The sequence below is a fragment of the Diabrotica virgifera genome, chromosome 3, assembly GCF_917563875.1.
Source record: "Diabrotica virgifera virgifera chromosome 3, PGI_DIABVI_V3a".
Classification (NCBI taxonomy): Eukaryota; Metazoa; Arthropoda; class Insecta; order Coleoptera; family Chrysomelidae; genus Diabrotica; species Diabrotica virgifera.
Window position 1 is genome coordinate 127,464,440 of NC_065445.1, and position 14,701 is coordinate 127,479,140.

Below are 14,701 nucleotides of genomic sequence, written 5' to 3' on the forward strand. Positions count from 1 at the left end.
TATTTATAAAATAAAGTAGTCTAATTTTAAATATTTAAGAATTTTTATATAACTAATTTTATATATTTGTATACACGAGATTTAATCATTTGGATGTAGAAGCTGATATAACCCTTCGCCTTAAATTAACGACATCCACGCTTTTAGAAAGCGCTATACTTGACTTATACAGTGCGGTGGAATAAGTGTTGCCCCCCCCCTGTTAACTTGTTTATTTTAAGAATATAAGCAAAACGCTCGGACAGGTCGATTTTTAAACTAACCACAGTATATTATAGCATAAACGTTTCGAACTTTACGCGGTCCCTCTTCAGGTGACAGCCATAACTTTGATTTTTTTAAATGGTAAAGTACATCATGTGACACCTCATTTAACTGCTTTTGAAATACTGATTTCAAAAATTTATAATACTTTAATCCTTTTTGAGATTGTAGGCGCAAAATTTCGGTCGAACACTTTTTAAACGCATTTATTTTTTTCGAATTCTGAGAAAACTAACAAGTATTTTTGAAAAATTTAAACGGAGAATGAAAGATTATATTATTATCGAGGGCTAACAGTCCCTTAGAATAAACAAAAAGTTTCTTTTGAATGATATATTTGAAATTAAAAATCCCACTAAATTTTCTCTTTTTTTCACCACTGTGACTTATTAAAATAAACATTATAGGAGTTCTCAGGGACTTTGGACCATCGAGAATACTGTAATATTTCATTCTGCGTTTAAATTTTTCAAAAATATTTATTAGTTTTTTCAGGAGTCGAAAAAAATGATTGCATTTAGAAAGAATTTGACCGAAATTTTGCGACTACACTCTCAAACAGGATTAAAGTATTATACATTTTTGAAATCAGTATTTTAAGAGCTTTTAAATGAGGTGTCACATGATGTACTTTCCTATTTAAAAAAATCAAAGTTATGGCTATCACCTGAAGAGGGATCGCGTACAGTTCGAAACGTTGATGCTATAATATACTATGGTTAGTTTAAAAATCGACCTGTCCGAGCGTTTTGCTCATATTCTCAAATAAACAAGTTAACAGGGGGGGCAACACTTATTCCACCGCACTGTATGTGTAATAAACGTGTTTAATAAATATTTTTTACAATGATATTGGTTGTTTATCTTCAAAAATAATTTGTTGTAATAGCAAAAAATATCTTAGAAGAAAGATTATTGTGCATCAATTCCATTTTTATAAATTAAGCTAATACCGAAATACCGGTACTTTATTATAAATACCGGTATCGAATACCGGACAAAAATTGTCCGGGATCCCGGTATTCGGGATCCCGGAATTCCGGTATTGTAAGCCCTACACAACAGCAATAAGTGCAATGGAAAGCGCAATGCTAGGTATACGACTGTCAGATAAAAATGGGAACGACTTCTTCTTCTTAAAGTTCCCTCTCCTATCGGAGGTTGGATATCATAATGGCTATGGTCACTTTGTTGGCTGCTGCTCTGAATAGTTGTAATGAACTACAGTTAAACCATTCTCTAAGGTTCCTCATCCAGGAGATGCGTCTTCTTCCTATGCTTCTTCTTCCTTGGATCCTTCCTTGCATAATAATTCTCAGCAACTCATATTTTTCTCCTCTGGTAATGTGACCCAAATATTCCAGTTGAACGACTAGATAAGCTCAAAAAATAAGTCGAGAATATCACAAAAAAATTACCAAAATCAAATGGAGCTTTGCAGGCGACACTGCTAGACAAAAAAAACGAACGTTGGAACGCCACCATACAACATTGGAAACCTTACAAAGGTAGACAACCAAGAGAGACCACAAATGAAATGGATCTTCTTCTTCTTCGGGTGCCATCTCCGCTACGGAGGTTGACAATCATCATAGAAATTTTAATGTTTGAGGCAGTAGCTCTAAATAGTACTATGATAGTACAATGAGATGAATAGATGACATAAAATCAATAGCCGGAGTTAGCAGTATGAATTAGGAGTATGTTGCTGAGGATAGATCTCTGAAATATTGCATGTGCTTTTGAAAATATTGTGCTATATTTTTGTGATTGTAATAGGACGCAATATTGACTGTTAACCCAAGATAGAGAAAAAGATCTATTTTTGTATTGATATAAAGGTGGAAATTGCGTCCAGTTAACTAGTTTCATTGCATGATGGAATCTGCGGGAATAAGGAAGATTGAACTTTGAAGAGTCATTCGTAACGGACATGTCTAAAATGTTATTGATTGGACTTAATTATTTACAGTTATGTTAGAAGCGTAATTCGAGGTTAACAGCTGCCGACGAAGCTTTAGCGCGGGATCAACTATTTCAGTTTGTATGCTGAATTTGTTTTGTATGCTCCAAGTATAAAGTAACGTTTACACGTATCCAGTAACTGGCGCCAGTCTCACTGGAATGTGAGTGCTTGACTAAGACAGCGCTGGATAGGTTCGTTTACACGTATCCAGTAACCGGCGCCAATCTCACTGGCACTCTTTTTAAAAATCCTAATACTGCCACTGAAACCACAGGTACGATAGCGCCAGCGATTGGAACGCTGTGTTTACACGTGTCTACAACCACTGGCACGGGGTTAAGGGGGACGCGGACGAGGGCCACTGGCATAAAAAATAGACCAGCTTTCTATTCGAGACAGCGCTGGCAGACAGCGCTGGACTGGAGCAAAAAAGCGTTTACATGACGCCACTACCGTGCCAGCACTGTCGTTCCAGTGCTACTGGCGCCAGTTACTGGATACATGTAAACCTGCCTTTATCTCTAGAGAAGATAATCTCTCTAAGTGACAATAGTTACCTCTCTATGTACCATATCCCCAAAGCTTTTAACGTTGTTTTGGTGTCAGATGTATATGCTATGTTACACATCCATAATCAGTTTTGGAGCGAGTTAAGGTTCTGTATAGCATGAACAGTGTTTTACCATCAACACCACTGTTTCTCATATTGAAAGCTCTTTTAACACACCTATGATCTCAGCATTAGTTCTTAAACTTAGAACTACCAGTAAATGAATCCATTACCGACCATCGTCATACGGCTTCCTTTTTAGGTGTATGATATTGTGTATTGACAGGTGCCCTAAGTTAAGGACACCGTTTCTTGCGAATAAACGAGAAGTAATATAAGAAATAATTCGTGAATAATGTCACATTTGTTTGAAGATCCAGCGAATGGACTGTACGTCTACATAAATAAATGAGCGTGTTATATTCTTATCAATTTTAAATTTAGCAATTTGTATTTGAAGTATGGATTCAAGATTCAAGAATTTAATATTCCCTGACAAAAAATAATACCAGCGGCTGAAGATTAGAAAAAAATGAAGTCAATTGTTAGTGGTCTTTTGTTAGTAAAATAAAATGAAACATCCAATGTTCGCCACTTGGTAAAACAAGATCGTGCTCTTAAAATTTTCCGTCAAGATTCTAATTCAAACTGAAAAGCTGTAACACAATGGCTATGCCAGCAAGAATTATCCTGAAACAATCGAGAAACTTTTTAAGAAAGGCCTGCAAATTGTATTTGTCGAGCTCCATATTTCTGCTCTGGACGATTTCAAACATTTTAAAACTGAAGTTTCGGGGATTAAACTCGAAGTTCCGCCGCTTTCTCAAATATTTGACGAAGGATATTCCGTCACGTAATTTATCCTGGAACTGCACTAGAAGAGCTCGAGCTTAAGATTCTCACATAAATATTAAAATTTGGCTGCTGTGCCTGATGTGGCTCGGCTTTTCCATTTTATACAACATTCATGATGTTTAAAACTCGAATGCCTGTTGAAGCGAGCTTTTGGAATTTATTCCGTGTTGGCAACGGGAACTCACTTTAGCAGGTATAAATATATTCCTATGGATCAACAGTAACAGGTATACGTATTTTACTTTTTTGTTTAGAAAACTTTAGTTTTTAAAACAGACTACCTAGGCACCTGCAATTTTCAGAATAGCTCAGAACTAGTTAACAATGCAATATTTATCTGCTGTTATATGGATATATCGAGTTTTAAAGGAGCTAGAGCTCTTTAAAGATGGCGTCTTGGAATTAGTTTTTCTTAAGTATCTCCGGAGCGCTTCTACTTAGAAAAACGAAAACTGGTACGTTTATTTACCTTCCAAAGATAAATCGATTTCCTCAATTGCGACATTTTAGTACTAGTCATATGCGTCCGTTTTCCAAGTCGGTATCTACGAGTTAGAAATAATAAAATATGTAAAAATACACAATCGTCCCATTTAAATTAAGTGAATAAGGAGCATTTCCGGTGGTACCGGAAGTACAGTAATAAAGTAGCAACAATATCGTCTTTTTAGTTTCAAATATACCAGGTTACATACTTTGTCCCAACCTTGTATATACTTTATGAACCATCAAACATATTTTTTGACGTTCCAAAGTTGAAATTTTGTGCTAAGAAAATAAACCGTGGTATATAATTATTATTTTGGACAAAAAAATTTATTTTTTATTTAGTTAAAAATTCAAATATTTTGCCCTAAATAATAAATTAAAATAAGGAAAAAACACTAAAAAAGCTATATATTTTTCTATTAAGTTGGATTCTATATCTTTCCGTATAACCAAGCAAAAGAAGTCATTACCCCCATAAAAACTTTTATAGTTTTATTTGTAATAAACTAAATATATATTATTACCATAGACGAGTAGAAAGAACATGATAATAAACTAAATTGCGTGCGTTATCCTATTCCTTATGGCCTTATTATATATTGGTTTTTTATCGACTTTCTTAAACCTAATTTGGTCTCGGCTTATTCCATATATCACTGATACCGCCCTCCCCTTGGGTGCTGTTATCCTTTATTGCCTCATCAGGAGTGCCGGTTCTTGGCCGACTCCAGGTAATCCTGTTTTTCATCATGCCACGTTTTCTCTTTTTATTCAAATTACCACTTTATGTTGTTTATTTTCATATATTTTAAATCATCATCTTATAAAAAGCACTCTCTACGATTGATAATATCATAGGCCTGGATCCCTCGTACCAAAAAAAGTTGATTAATAGCAAGCTAAAAATTTGTTAATAGCTTAACGGTGTCTAGTCGGACAAACTTTGATATACGGGAACACTGGAACAAGGAAAGTTTTAATTGTGGAAGAGTTTAAAAATTTGGAACGTTAGATTATGAAAACGTCCTAAGTATTTTGTCGGACAGAACATCCAATTGATTTGTTACCCTTTTATTAAACTCTCATGCAAAAATCAGACTGCTATTACCAACCAACACGATTCCTGTCATTTGACATGTTCTTCGTGTTCCACTCATTAAAATGCCCAGTTGGTGATAAACACCAGGTCGATTTTTGCATCATGAGAGTTTAATGAAATGGCAACAAATCGATTGGAAAATCTGTCCGATAAAATACATGGAACGTTTTCGTAGTCTGACGTTCCAAATTTTTAACCTGTTTCACAATTAAAACTTCCCCTGTTCCAGTATTCCCATACATCAAAGTTTGTCCGACAAAACACCGTTAAGCTATTAACAAATTTTCAGCTTGCTATTAATCAACTTTTTTTTATACGCGGGATCCAGGTCTATCATGTTATGTTATGTAGCTGAACTTAACTTGGCATGTCTTGGCATATATCGGTAGCAGCAAATACTTATCGGTAATTACCAATAATGGTAGATAGTTGTTAAAAACTATAATAAAAAAAAGAATGTGTGTGTATTTTGAACGCACGTAAGAAGTTATACTTCTATTATATGATTTTAACGAAATAAATATACTTTCAACAGGTTATTTGTATTTAATTTAAAGACTAAGCTAATTTTTACTTACTACTTTCCAAAAATGTTTATTAAAATAATACCAAAATAAAAAAAAATAGGAAACACACGGATTCGCACCGGGGACCTCTCGATCTTCAGTCGAACGCTCTACCACTGAGCTATACTACCTTTGTTTTTACGGATTACAAGATTTCCAGACATAGTGACAAATAAATCAAGTGATGTATACAAATAAAAAGTGAAATATAAAAATACTTTAAATATTACTTAAATACTATCTTATTCCCGAGGAAGACAAATCCAAAGACACAAAAATTATAATAAATATATTTACTAAAAGATTTATATATTCTTTCCACACTCTTTTTGAACTGATACATACATAACTTAAAAGATTTAGCAACGAACTCCATACTGTCTGTGTGCGCATGCGCGCAGAATAATAAAAATTCACTCCTAATCGCGAATAAAGAAGTATAACTTCAAAAATAATATACGTACAGTTCGTACAGCACTTATTATTCTAGTCAGATTCTGTCGTATTATCAAAAGTGTACAATGATATTATATAAGCTAAAAAAATGTCATTCCATTAATAAGTGATTAATAAATAAATATAGGTACTCGTAGTAGCCCGTGACCAGGCCAGACAACTCTTAACGGCGACAGTTCGCAACGGCAAAAATTCGTAACCGCGACAGTTCGTAACTATACATATTCGTAACAGACAATTCGTAACGTCAAAATTGAATTATTCTGTTTATTTTTCTTAACATGGTAACTAACTTTTATTACAGTTACAACTAAAATTACGTTTATCAATTTAACGAACGAGAATCAGGATAAACATTTACAACACATTTCATATTTCGTGGAGAAATACATTTTCAAAACTGTCTTAAAATAAAAAATATAATCTAGTACCTAATGTAAGTTGTATTAAATTATTATAGTAAATACATTATTACTATTAAACTGTTTTTGTTTGTTTCATTATTCTCCACAATTAGTTTTACAACTGTAAAGAGGTAATTCAAAATAATTTTTTTTTTAATTCTTTAGTTTCTGTAAAAAGTATGTGTGAATTATATTTAAAAAGAAGTGGTCTTAAAAAGTACTAGATATTACTTTTAGTATAGGAATAAATGATAAATGCATTTTTTATTAAATTCAGTAGGTAATATTAAATTTGCTAAAAATAATTAAATGTTAATGAAACTGTAATAAAAGTTAGTGTCCATGTTAACAGAAATAAACAGAATAATTCAATTTTGAGGTTACGAATTGTCCGTAACGAATATGTATAGTTACGAACTGTCGCATTTACGAATTGTCCGTTACCATTTGTCGCGTTACGAACTGTCGCGTTACGATTTGTCGCGTTACAGAACCGTAGTAGACAGGTATGGACCAGGACCAAATTAATGTACTAAATTTAATTTTATTACATTTATATACACCGTTATTAGGCGTATATCCCTTTATTTATATCCCTTCCGGTAGGGATTTAGGGAGGAGTATCATCAAGCCGCAAGCCCTTATCCCTTGCCGTACCGCTCCGCTCCTCCATAAACCGATCAGACACCTTCTGTAAGTCGTAAATTCTGTTGTAGAATTTTAGACTACGACGTTAGCCTTTTTATTTTTCTATGCACCGGGCCGGGATCCAACCTTGAGATAGTAAATCCACTAGAGTTGTCGATCTAGGGCATCAGCGCGCTAAGCCATTTGACCGACATGGCCGACAAATTTTATTACAGAAAATTCAATTTCTTTCCGTGTTATCGAAATGGAGCCGATACGAATTGGTAGGCTGGAGTATCTCCCAAAAATTTTCGTACATATCTGGCCGTCGAGAGTAGTACAGCTTTCTGCATGGCCTTATAAAGATGTTCGTTAAGACTCAGGTTTTACATTTATTTTATAAAAGGTTCTTCGGAGTAACTTCAGTAGTAGAGAGAATAATAGGTATTGTCTGGGTACTTTGCATTCTCCATTATCTTCGTATTTGAATTTCCAGATCTCTATACTAGGCGATTTTTTCAGTGTATTTAATACGCAGATTATTGTAACTAGGTATCACCACAACAATAAGTGTTGCTTACCTCGTTAATTTATTAACTAATACGAGATCTGGTCTATTATCTGCCACTGTTTGGCCTGTCAGCACAGTGCGGTCCCAGTATAGCTTAGGGGTCTACAAGACAAGAATTCTTGTCTTGACAACAACTTCTTGTCTTGTCTTGAGGAAAATTCAAGAAATTTTAAAAAATTTTGTCTTGACGTTTTCTTGACATCTTATATCTTGTCTTGACTCAAGAAATTTCAAGATTTTGAAATTTCTTGATTACCCGATCCGGTGTTTCTCCGGCGACCTTTTTATTGTGTTGCGTGCTGACACGGCCTCTACTGTCACTGGGGGAGTCCCCGAACTGCATTTGTTTCCTGACTAACGAAAAATTGATGTGTACTTGCATGCTTAAAATAAGCATTTTGTATGGTTCGCACATACCTATTCTAAACTTAGCTGTCCAGGATTTCATAAAAATTATTGAACCAAACCGAAACAGTTAGACATCGAAAAGGATTTTGATTATTTGGAGGATGAGATCGAAGTATGAAATGATAGAAATGATACTGCTCTAGATTTCAATTCTTCTGTAAGGAAAATTAAATAACTCTTCAAAAAAGATCAAACACTCAGGGCAAATGCAACTTAAACTTAACAGTGCTTGCGAGGCCATAAATTATTGTAAGATGACTATGCCAAAATTAGATGTGCCTACAAAATGGCATTCAACTTTCGAGATGCTAACATGGGGTTTAAGTGTAAAAAATGCTTTAACTACATTTTGCGACATGGAAAATCTAAATAATTTCAAAATATTAGATAAAGAATGGGTTCTGATTTGTAAATTTTGTCAGTATCTGAGAAGCTTTAAAACATTTTCTTCAATACTCAAAGGGGAAAAATATTGCACACTCCCATTGGTGGCAATTGGGGTAAACTTACTTTTAGACAAACTGGAAATATTTTTAATCTGCGAGAGATAAAATAAAATAAAGTGTTCAATAAATTGAAATATATTATGTTATGTTAAAATAATGTTATATTTTTCACTACCTAATAAATACGTTTTAGAGTTTTCAGTATTATTAGTCAAGATATTTCAAGATTTCTTGTTTTCTTGACAAGAAATCTTGGTATTGACATAAAACTTCTTGTCTTGTCTTGAAATCTAAAATTACTTCTTGTCTTGATCTTGTCTTGGAATCAAGACAAGATCAAGACAAGATCTTGAAATTTTCAAGAAGGTAGAGACCCCTAGTATAGCTTGTAGTTGTCATTCCCAAGCGTACTTTCCGGAAAGCATTGATAGTAAGGGAGATGGTTTGTTTGAAGAAGTCCCAGTTTGAAGGCTATCTATTGATGAACGATCTTTTCTACTTAGTCGTGTCGCTCCTTATACTCAGTTACAGCAAATGTCTGGCAGCCCCCAGTAAGATGTTGGATAGTTTCTTGGCCTTGACATCTATGTAGGATTCTTTAAAGACAATCGTAATAAAAGTCCGTGTGATGGTTAACAGTTTTAATTGATAAAATAGACAACTAAATTATAGATACTCTTAAATTGACGAAATGTAAAATGATTGTGTGATTGCGACTAAAATTTTACGAGTTCTAACAAAAGAAAATGTCTTTGAAATAATCGCGTTTATCTACTTAATGTATGACCGGTTTGTCAATATATAAGTACGTCTTAAACTTCGCGTCTTTTAGATTATCGCCAAATACAGCCTCTTTCATTCGAATCTCAAAATCGACTGACTCTCGCACCCCTACGCTAAATAAAAATATCTTACATCTAATCTCCCTTTTCCGTTTCCCCTGAGAACCAACTTATTAAAATTGGTTCAAAGTATGTACCGAACTTTTCCAATAAACGAAAACTATTAAAATTAGTCAAGGCGGCTACTTGTTTATCTTGCGTCTTAGATAACTCCAATTCCAAATCCCCAAGCCGATCCGCACATGTGCTCGTATGCGTGAGACTATTATTTCGTTTTCGTAATAATAATAATTAAGAAACAATTATATACAGGGGTCTTAAAAATTAAGATAAAATATTGACAATTCTACATGGACCTGAGGGACAATATATTGTAGGTAATTTCTTGTCGGTATAACCGGATCCTGAATCCTCCTCCTAAGTGCCTTGTCTGTTGAGGTTGGAGATCAATATGGGAAATTTCTCTGTGTTCTCGGCTTGATGGATTTAATCATTCCCTGTTGTGTGGGTCCAATGTCTGATGTTTCGGAGCCAGGATTTTTTCTTTCTTCCTATACCCCTTTTACTGCTCAAATTCCCTATGGCGCAAATGGAGCTGCTCAAATTCCCTATGGCGCATTATGTGTCCTAGATATGGCGTCTTTCTAATTTTGATTGTGTTGACCAGATAAGGACGTGTGTTCATTATTTCCAGTACTTCTTCATTTGTATTTTTGCTGGTCCAGCTTACTCTTAGCATTCGGCGGTACATCCACGTTTCGAATGAATTCAGTTTGTTGACGTCATACTGTTTTAATGTCCAGGTCTCACAGCCATATAGTAATAGAGACCACACATAACATTTTAGTGTTGTCAATCTTATTTTGACTAATAGCTTGGGGTTACAGAGCATTTTACGCATGTTCATGAAGCCAGATCTTGCTATTTTAATGCGTTTTCTAATTTCTTTTGAGTGGTCTAGCTGACTGTTTAGCTCTCTGCCCAGGTATATGAAGCTTTGGGAACTCTGAAGGGTTATATTATTGATTTGTATGTTGGGTGTAATTTGTTCATTTGGGTTCTTGTGGAATACCATGATTTTGGTTTTGGAAAGATTAATATCCAAGTCCAGTCTGTGACTTTCTTCTGATAGTATGTTCATCAATATTTTTAGTTGGTCTTCTGTTTCCGCTAATACTACGGTGTCATCGGCATATCTTACATTTTTAATGATAATGCCATTGACTCTGGCACCTTCAGGGCGATCTTCAAGAGAAGCTCTGATGATATGTTAGGTATAGACGTTAAATATTAGAGGGGACAGAATGCACCCTTGACGCACTCCTCGTTCTATGTTTACATAATTGGTATTTCCGTTGTCTGTTCGAACACATCCTGTGTGGTTCCAGTATATATTACTTATTATAGCTATGTCGTGTCCATCCAGCCCTACTTCTTTTAGCATCTCAATAAATTTTTCGTGTCGAAGGCGGTCGAAAGCCTTTCTATAATCGACAAAGCACACATACAGCTGTTTTTGAACCTCGAAATACCTTTCTGCCATTAATGTCAATCCCATAATTGCTTCTCTGGTGCCTGTACCTTTTCTAAAACCATATTGAGAACGACTCAGGTATTCTTCACACTTATTGTGAATGCGGTTATAAATTACTCGCATAAAAATCTTAGCGATATGACTCATTAGGGATACAGTTCGATAGTCTTCACATTTCCTTGCTTTTTGTTTTTTAGGAAGAGCTACATATGTGGATCCTGAATGGGGAGTATTAAACCTTCTGTTTCTAGGAATATCTTTCCTGACATAAACCAATAGTTCGACGATGTACTGTCGACATAGTCTTGGCTGACCCCACTAGGATGTAGCCCGTGCACATATTTATATAATCCAGATGCACCTTTTTTCGCCCCTTGTAAGGTGGTTTAGGAACATTTATGGTTCCCTCAGTTTAATTGGTATTGTGTCATCTACTGCCTAAATAGCGCGATGCAGAGTTGATGTCTCAGCCGCAACTTAAAATAAGTTATTAAATTAGCAATATGTTTATCTAATTGCTCACCTCGCCTATATCCATAACTTGCTCTTCCGTCTAAAGACTTAGCTTTGTCTAACGAAAGTTTTACTTTTTATATTAACAATACCAAAAATAAAACTTAATCAGAACTAATATTCTAGTTACATCATAGGTGGCTTCTAAAATTTGAGAGATCTATCAAGTTGCATCTCACAACCCGCCTGTCCAGCAACAAAGATTAGTTCCCAATATTCAGAATAGGAGTAAAATTCATAAAAATTATAACTAATCATTTCTCTGTGAATCGAAACAAGAGCAGTTTTACTTTATTTAGTTAAGAGAGCGCCAAAAGTGCTCTAACTAGTTTCAACACTTGTTAAAATTTCCTCAGAGAGCACATATTTGATTCTGTCTGAACAACTAAAATTATGGTTGTCAGCCTCGATCCACAAACGAAAGATTATCATGATATGGATCGACGCTGATAGCCAAAATTTTAGTTGTACAGAGAGAATCAAATATGTGCTCTCTGAAGAAACTCTAACAAGAATTGAAACTAGTTAGAGCACTTTTGACGCTCTCTGAACTAACTAAAATAAAATTGTTTTTGCTTCGATTCACAACGAAATTATTATTTATTATTTTTATTAGTTTTACTCCTATTCTGAGTATTGGGAACTAATTTTTGTTGGAATTTTACCGTGCTGGACTGGCTAGTTGTGAGATGCAACTTGATAGATCTCCCTCGGCTTTCTTTGCTTCGGCGATTCGTTGGCTTGCAAATTTTAGAAGCCACGAATGGTGTAACCGGAAGATTACTTCTGATAAAGTTTTATTTTTGGTATTGTTAATATTAAAAGTAAAACTTCCGTTACTCTTTAGCAGATGTTGCCACGGCATGCATATTAGGATAATTTTTCGTTTGTGGATCGAGGCTGACAGCCATAATTTTAGTTGTTCAGAGACAATCAAATATGTGCTCTCTGAAGAAACTCTAACAAGAGTTGAAACTAGTTAGAGCACTTTTGTCGCTCTCTGAACTAACTAAAGTAATATTGAAATGAGTGAAAAATAATTTCGACCACGAATCAAATAATCTATTAACCGAGGTACACAGTACCAAGCGGCGCCGCTAGGAGAACACTCCAATAATGCGCCGCAGATTACTTATATGAAACGTGGTCATTTTGTACTCTAAAACCTGGAGTAAGATATGACAAAAAAGAAAATAATCGTTTCGTTTTGATTAAATTCGAGTCTCTTACCATCCTCTGACACCTGATGTTTCAGATCAGGTCCAATTCAGTCTACTTGCAAAGCCTCTTTGACAAGGAATAGATTCCGAAACATCAGGTGTCAGAGGATGACAAGAGACTCGAATTGAATCAAAACGAAACGATTATTTTTGTAAGTTTCGTATAGTTTTTAAAGCAAGTAAAATTGCTTTTGTTTCGATTCACAACGAAACGATTATTTATTATTTTTATTAGTTTTACTCCTATTCTGAGAATTGGGAACTAATTTTTGTTGGAATTTTACCGTGCTGGACAGTAGGGTGGAACGAAAAAAATGATTTTATAATTTCAATGTGTAATAGTGATAGAAAGTTGGCTATAGTCATTGTTAAGCCACAAATAAAATATTTTTCCAAACAAAACATTTTTAGAGGTGCCGCAAACGGGTTAAAAGTTAGAATTTTTAGTTAAATTTTGCGAATTTTGATGATTTTGGTCTGGTAAAAAATAGCTATTGTAATGTCTTAATTCTTATTTTAAACGATAAATAAACACTATAAAACTACTCTTTCAAGATAATTTTAGTTTTAACTTACAACAATCTAATGTTTATTTTTACTAAAACTGACAAAGTTTGAACTTGAATTCCACATTTAAAGAAATATTACAATTTAATATTCTGACTATAGTAGAAGAGCACATTTCAATAGTAGAGGAACCTAGATCAACCTTGCTAGGGTATATAACTTCTTCTTCCGGAACAGGTGAAGCCATAAAAGATAATAACATTTCCAATATAACAGCTGTTTGATGGAACTGCTACTAACACCGGTATTAACAATGGTGTAATTGCTTTTATAGAAAAAAAAACTAAATAAGCCGCTGGAGTGGCTGATTTGTTTGTTCTATACCAATTAATAATTGCCTTTGCATTATTTGTTTTGCACATTAGATGGAAAAACTAAAGGCCCTAATGAATTTGGAGGTCTTTTAGGCAAAGAACTTGGAATCTTTAACCAGCTTCATGTGGTTAATTTCGTTCCCATACAAAACAACTTTCCTATTCTAGAGATTAAGGATGATCTAAGCACAGATCAAAAATATTTACTTGAAATGTGCAAAGCAATCTCCCGTGGTGTGTATGTCCTTCTGATCTTTCTTTTAAAAACCCATGGAAAATTAGCTCATTCACGATGGCTTACGTTGGCTTCTCCTCTTATATGTTGCAACAGAATCCTTCAAATAATCTGAAAACTGTAACTATGTATGTGATGAAGGTGTATGCCCCAGTCTGGTTTCATATCAAGCTGAAACCATTTTATGTAAATGGATTAAAAGATCTATGGAGACTCATCAAATTTTCACGTTATCTTTGTGAGGAACATCGCCAAATAATTTATCCAGTAATTAATCAAAGGAATGGTTATTTCCACCAAGAAAATGTGCTTCTCTCCATGTAATGTGAAAAGAGAAAACAACACATAAGGCAGCTAGGTCTGCGCCGACTTTTGAAGGTATGATCGGAACTCATAAATGGTGTAAGGAAGTTTGTTGTCCCGAAGCTTAACTTTAATGCCAAGGACTACACTGATATAGATATAATTAACTGAACGGAAGAAGAAATTACTGAGTCTCCTATGACAAAACATATAACTGACGAAAAATATATAAGTAAGTGAAGCAAGAGACCCTAGTTGTCAGGTGCAGTGTGTGGATTTTCCGTGTTTTCCCTGTCATACAAAGGCAGTGAAAAGAGTCATAAAACTCGTGACTGAGTCATCTCTTAGTGTCTGTGGTCTTGAAGCAAAAATGGCTTTGTTAGAGCAAAGATTGCATCCCAAAAGATTATGCCCAAGTTTGAGACAAAAACCATTGTATTTAAATATCAAGATGAATATTATAACTAAAAAA

The 14,701-nt window shown here is 34.5% G+C and overlaps 1 protein-coding gene and 1 non-coding gene across 3 annotated transcripts in view; both read right to left on the reverse strand.

The window, feature by feature from the left end:
- Window positions 1–14,701, reverse strand: part of LOC114333236 (regulator of G-protein signaling 9) — a 578,543-nt gene that overhangs the window by 488,865 nt on the left and 74,977 nt on the right. The gene's annotated exons all lie outside the window — the stretch shown is intronic.
- On the reverse strand, window positions 5,849–5,920 carry Trnaf-gaa (transfer RNA phenylalanine (anticodon GAA)). The gene has a single exon. It is a non-coding gene; the product is annotated as a tRNA-Phe (tRNA).